This window comes from Dipodomys merriami, unplaced genomic scaffold, assembly GCF_024711535.1.
Source record: "Dipodomys merriami isolate MVZ:Mamm:240054 unplaced genomic scaffold, mDipMer1.0.p SCAF_6, whole genome shotgun sequence".
Taxonomy (NCBI): Eukaryota; Metazoa; Chordata; class Mammalia; order Rodentia; family Heteromyidae; genus Dipodomys; species Dipodomys merriami.
The window spans coordinates 44,196,256-44,202,261 of NW_027206179.1; the positions used below are offsets into that span (position 1 = coordinate 44,196,256).

The following is a 6,006-nucleotide window of genomic DNA, read 5'->3' on the forward strand; positions in this document are numbered from 1 at the left end:
ACTATGCCTTGATTTTTTTTTGGTATCTTTCTGGTGTCTTGTTTTTTCAGTTACTTGATTTTATGACTTATGTGAGGGTATAAGACTATAAAGTTGATAATAGCATTTCCGATTAGTCTTTGTGTTTACAATAGGAGGAACAACTATTTAGCCACGGAATGCTTATTGTCATGATGAAAGACTAGTATCTGATGGAATGTACCTTGAAAATGATGGATTAGATGTTTCCCCGTGGTACATTCAAGACCTAATATTAAATGATTTGCTCATTTCATTGAAATATCACCCTTCCTGTACTTTTGGGTGGATGTTCTGCTGCAGCTTATTAAACAGCAGATGCTGAAGTATCCTGCTGTCATCGAGGGAGCAGGTTTATTTTGTAGCAAGTGACACATCCAGATGGTGAACTGGATGCAGTCTTGCAGGCTGTTAATGAAATGGCTAAGGAAGTGGTGGAAGGCATATGTGGACAATCCAAATTTCATTCAAGATTAGATATTAACACCATGTTTTACACAATCAAATGTTTGAATCTGAGAGCCAAGTCTCAGCTTTGCCCACTACATTTATAGAGGTCTTATCATGTCATTAAATGCATCACAATTGCTACGTTGGAATATGGGTGATTTTTTAAGTAGCTTCAATTGTGCCTTTCAAATAAAATCTTGTAATTTATGATCTCCACTTTTTACCCACATGTATAGGTAAGCAAAGTCTATATTATCTCTACAGTATTTTCGTATTTCTTATAAAATCATTACTGCAGTCATTACTTTTTTCTGAAGTAATTTTTAAGTTATCATTTTAAGGATGATAGCGTATTAATTTATATAATTATATTTCATATTATAAATATCATTATGCTTACTTAATGTATAGCAGTAATATAGTCAACCAAAACTCTTAACCACAATCTAAGAAAAATATTTAGAAAAAGAGATCACTCTCAAAAGTGAAATAATAAAAAAAGAGTATTATAGAATTGATTTGTGTGGTTCTGAAATAAATATCATGACATTGGCATAGTGTTCTACCGTCTGTCTTCTTCCTTCACAAGAGTGGGACTCTACAGATTTCTCATAGAGAATACTTCTCAAAGTGATTTGTACCGGGATGTACCCATGCTGCTAGGACTTATGTTGTTTGAGTTCTCTTAGATCCATCTTTATTCAGACAAAACACAGTAACTAATTTTACCTGAGAATTGTCTTAAAAATTTAATAATTATGATGGAAGTACTTATTTATCTATATAACTAAGCTCAGTTCCTACAAAAGTTTTTAATCTTCTTTTAATATTTAAAATGAAACATCTTCTAGGTTAGTTATTGCTGTGATTTAGATATGAAATGTCCTCCAAAGGTTCATGTGTTGAAAGCTGGACCCACAACTGGTGTAGCTATTGAGAAGCGATGAATAGACTGATGTATATTGATGTAATCAGAGCTATAAAGTGGACTGTTTTTCTTTTAAGAAGTGCCATTGAAGGTTTAATGGTACACTATGTTTCATTCCTCGACTTTGTTGTTGTTGTTGTTGTTATTTTCACTCTATTTTTCCTCCACCATACTTTCCCATGATATTTTGGGCAGTCCCTAAGCCCACAGCAAGAAGTCAGTTTACCATGCACTGAAACTTCCAAAACTGAACAACTAAACATAATTCTTTCCCTTTACATCATTTTCTTTTCAAGTATTTGTTACTGTGACAGAAAGCCAGCAGTTACCTAACATCATACAACAAAGTACTCCAAATTAATGGGTTAAAATGATAAATATATGTCCAAGAGTCTGTGAGTCAGGATTTCAATCAGAGTTTAGATGGAGAAGGCTTTGTCCATAGTGGATTAGCTAAAAGAAAGTAGGAGCAAATAAACCCACTTAAAACTTACAATCTTTTAGAGACAGATTTGAAAGGCAATGATACCATGTTTGCAATTACTGTGCTACACAGGGTAAGTGCCAACAACATTCAAGGTGAAAGAATTACAGAAGTACAAGATTCCTGAAAGGTGATTGGGACTGGGGCTACCTCAAAGAACGTCTGCCACAGTATTATTTTAATTAGTTGAAGGAAATGTAATCTGACTCCCAGTAATCATTGTTTAAAGCAGAACATTAGCAATACCTAATATACTAAGGCTTCAAATCTTAATGGTAGGGAAATGATGCCTAAGAAAGTTCATGCACGAATTCATCTAACTATAATGCTAATGTAGAATTTTGGTCATATAACTGCGCACTAGAAAGGACAGATTTTCATTAAGATATATGTGACTCTAAAGAGAAATATTTACATGTGTGGACATTTTATTCATCCATGTATCTTCACTGAAACTGATAAAATCTCAGTGTGACAGAGTACATCTGTGTAATTTTTAAAAAGTATAAACTAATTACAATGAGATGAAGTAAGAATACAAAGATCATAGGGCTTGAACTCTGGGCCTGGGCGCTGTCCCTCAGCTTTTCAGATCAAAGCAAGCACCCTACCACTGAAACCAAAGCACCACTTCTGGTTTTCTTGCTATTTATTGGAGATAAGAGTCTCAGGGATGTTCCTGATTCTCAGATCTCAGCCTCCTGTGTAGCTAGAATTAAAGGAGTGAGCCACCAGAGCCTGGCTCATTAAAAACTTTTTAACATACATTTTATATTCACTATAACATGAAAATTTCTAGCAATTTTGTTTATCTTAGTTTAATTTATATTAAAATGTAATGTTAACATTTAAATGTAAATTTAGTCAGGTGTTTACATTTAATTTACTGCATAAGAAAGCATTTTCCTTTCAACAATGAACAATGAAAAACAAGGTATTTTTACCCATCTCAGATACATTAAAAACACTCATCAGTGAATGGGTAATGAAAATGTTTCCTGTCTTCTTCCCTTTAGATTATATTTGCTTTATCAGTGCTTTTTATTAACTTCATCTGTATCACTCAATGAGTCTCATGTGAAGTTATTCAAATGCAAGGGAAACATGAATTTGTTAATCATTTTGTTTTTGTTAAAAAAATCTGTACTCTGAAATAATCCAACAGATTGATTCATTAGATGTGTGTAGAAAATATTTGCTGTTTAAAAAAGTCACTCTCCAAAATCAATATAGCTTCCCACACTGCAGATTAACACTCACTCTTCTTCAAATGAACCTAATTACCATCTCATATCTAAGACTGAAAAAGTAGCCTATGTCAGATCAATATTTCACATAGATATCTTTAATGATAGCTATCCATATAGTACAGCTTTTGTTTGTTAAGCTGACACCAAAAATTAGCTCTGCTTTTGCTTGCTTATAAATTTGCACTTGCACATGAAGCAGATGGCAGCAAGAATCAGATAAAAAGAATAATAAACATAAGCCAAAGAAATTGAGACTGCTTGAAACAACACATCATTTCAAAGATATAAAAACCCTAATGGTTAAATCCTTTCCCTTTTGCTCCTTGTATGAGCTGTCTAATGCATTTATTTCCATCTACCTTTATTGGAGAATCTGTCCATTAAATTAAACCACGGAAATGCAGGGCAGATGAGTCTTCGTTCAGGAAACTAATAAACCCACTAAGTCATGAACAGTACATCAGAAGAGCTGTAGTTTTTCACTTTTCTTACACACCTGGGAGGCATTAAACAATTTTTGCTCTGAAGGGGACTTTTTTCCTTATCCACTGGAAATACTTTTTTTATACAGACTCTAAATAATGAGCCACTTTAAGGTAACTCTGTGTAGAGGGACTTGTGGGGCAGACGTACATCATAGGATGTACTATTAGAAACCCAAGCTTATTACTTTGATGTGCCAAATGATGCTACAATTCAAAAATTCCTAAAGCTCTGTCTGTTTGGCATTCAATGAGGATAGTAAGTGACAAATAAAGACATTCTAATATAGCGTTGCTCTCTCCACATCAAGGTCCATGTAAAAGAGAAATCTGCTGCCTATAAAAATTCCCTCTGAGACATTTGGATGAGCAAAAATTCATAGGGAGATTATAAATATGTTCTTTTACCCTGGCTGCTAGTATTAATAGATGATTAAATATAGTTAATAAAGAAGTTATTATGACAGTGGGTAAAAGAACCTACAATGATGAAGTGGAATTTGAAGAAGAGCAAGAGGTGAATAAAAAGCACACTAATTTTAATTTAAATAAGAAGGAAGGAAGTACATGTATTTCAGTGTATGCTTCTCTGAGATAGCCTATGTGACAAAATTTGCATAAGGATGTGATAGTCCTTCTTTTATATTATTTTCAACTTGCTTAAGTGTACATTTGCTACATATTTCATCTATTTCATAGAGGAAATCACCTCACAATTCTGACTGAGATAATAGGGTGTTAAAAATAGTAAACAGATTTAGTAAGAACTAGAGTGCTTTGGGATTGTCAGAAAGTCATTTTCTAATGAAGCTGATTTTTTATGATATTGTTACCTTGCCAAAATTATGCACACATAGAAGCAACTTAAAGGGGTAGGAGAAAGCATGTGAACATTTGATTGGCTGTGAATGGATGTGTCTGTGAAGGGTTGCTTAAATATTAATATGGTTGTAAAAAGACCGTCTATGGGAAATCAAACATGCAATTTATATCTAAGAATATCTTTTCTATAACCTTAAAAATTATAGTATTGAAATTGAACTCCAAGAGTTTAGCCCTATTGTTTGGCTTACTCAGCTGAAATTCAATAACTTAACCCATGCCAGATCCCTATTTTTTGCTGCTTATTTTGGAGATAGAGTCCCACAGGCTTTTTGGTCAAAGCTGGCTTCAAACCACTACACTAGATCTCCACTACCTGAGTAGCAAAGATTACAGGTAAGAGTTGCCACCACCTGACTTTCAAAAAGCATTGCTTATTTTGACAATTGATTTTTATTCATTCTATTTTAAATACTTTTAAGAAATAATTTATACAATGATACTAGAGAAATTTCATGTATATTTATGTCCACTAGCAAATATAAAACAACAGGAATTATTTGAATTGTAATAATATTTGCTTGATCATGTTTAACAATCTATTGATTACCTAGATGACTACAAAGCACTCTAAATTTTGATCAATACTGCACAGTGATGCCAAATCCCTTGGGGAAAAGGCATGGAAACATGAGCATTTCCTGAATAACATCCTTAGATTCTCAGTAAATTCCAGTGTAGAGAAATAGATTCCAGTATGGAAACCTAATCAATGTATGCTAACTAGTAAATGAATTATCCACTTATTCATCAAATTCATTGACAAATCATATTGGGGTACATTTTAGTGCACACACCATGTGAGTGTACCCTCTACAATGGATAAACCATGAAAGAGTTTATGAACTTAAGTAAAATTTAGAGAAGATTATACCAACTTCTTCAGTTGAGTTGAATTCTTTCAGTTTCATAAACACGTTTTTGATTTTCTTCATGTTTACTGTATCATCTAGGAACAATTTTGTTTCTCAGTTTCAAAAGCAGAGTAATCACATAGCCTTTGGTTTGGTTTCCTAGGTAATAGTAAATTATCTCATGTAATTAGGAGGGTTTTTTTCACCTTCTTTTCTTTCACTTATTTTTTGTTAAAATATCCATGGTCAAAGATGTTTCTTTAGATATATGGCTCTAGCCTGCCATTTAAAAATGTGTACCGGTTCTTAGCTACACCTATTCTGTACTCCATGGTACAAAAACAGTTAAAATGAAGGTGTCCTAAAATAATTCAGAAGGGCAGAGAGAATCACTCACAAGATTGAGGGTTACCATTAACCGGCTCTTCATTCTGTTTATATACCTTAATTTGGTGCCCTTAAGGAAGAGCTATGATTGACAATTTCATCTTCTCTCATTTGGGATAAAGGAGCAGTGTTCTAATGCGTCTTAGACCCATATTATCAGTTACTCTGTCAATATGATTGCTGATTGTAGGCAGAGATTGCCTTCCTTAGCAGTGCTATATTTTCTTCTTTATAGCACTGCAAAAATTATCATGTCTTGCCTAATCTCAGC

At 33.4% G+C, this 6,006-nt stretch overlaps 1 pseudogene; it reads right to left on the reverse strand.

The window, feature by feature from the left end:
• The window catches only part of LOC138814308 (serine/threonine-protein kinase Nek4 pseudogene), a 43,023-nt pseudogene extending 37,594 nt beyond the window's left edge, over nucleotides 1–5,429 (reverse strand).
• Between the last annotated feature and the right edge of the window lie 577 nt (nucleotides 5,430–6,006).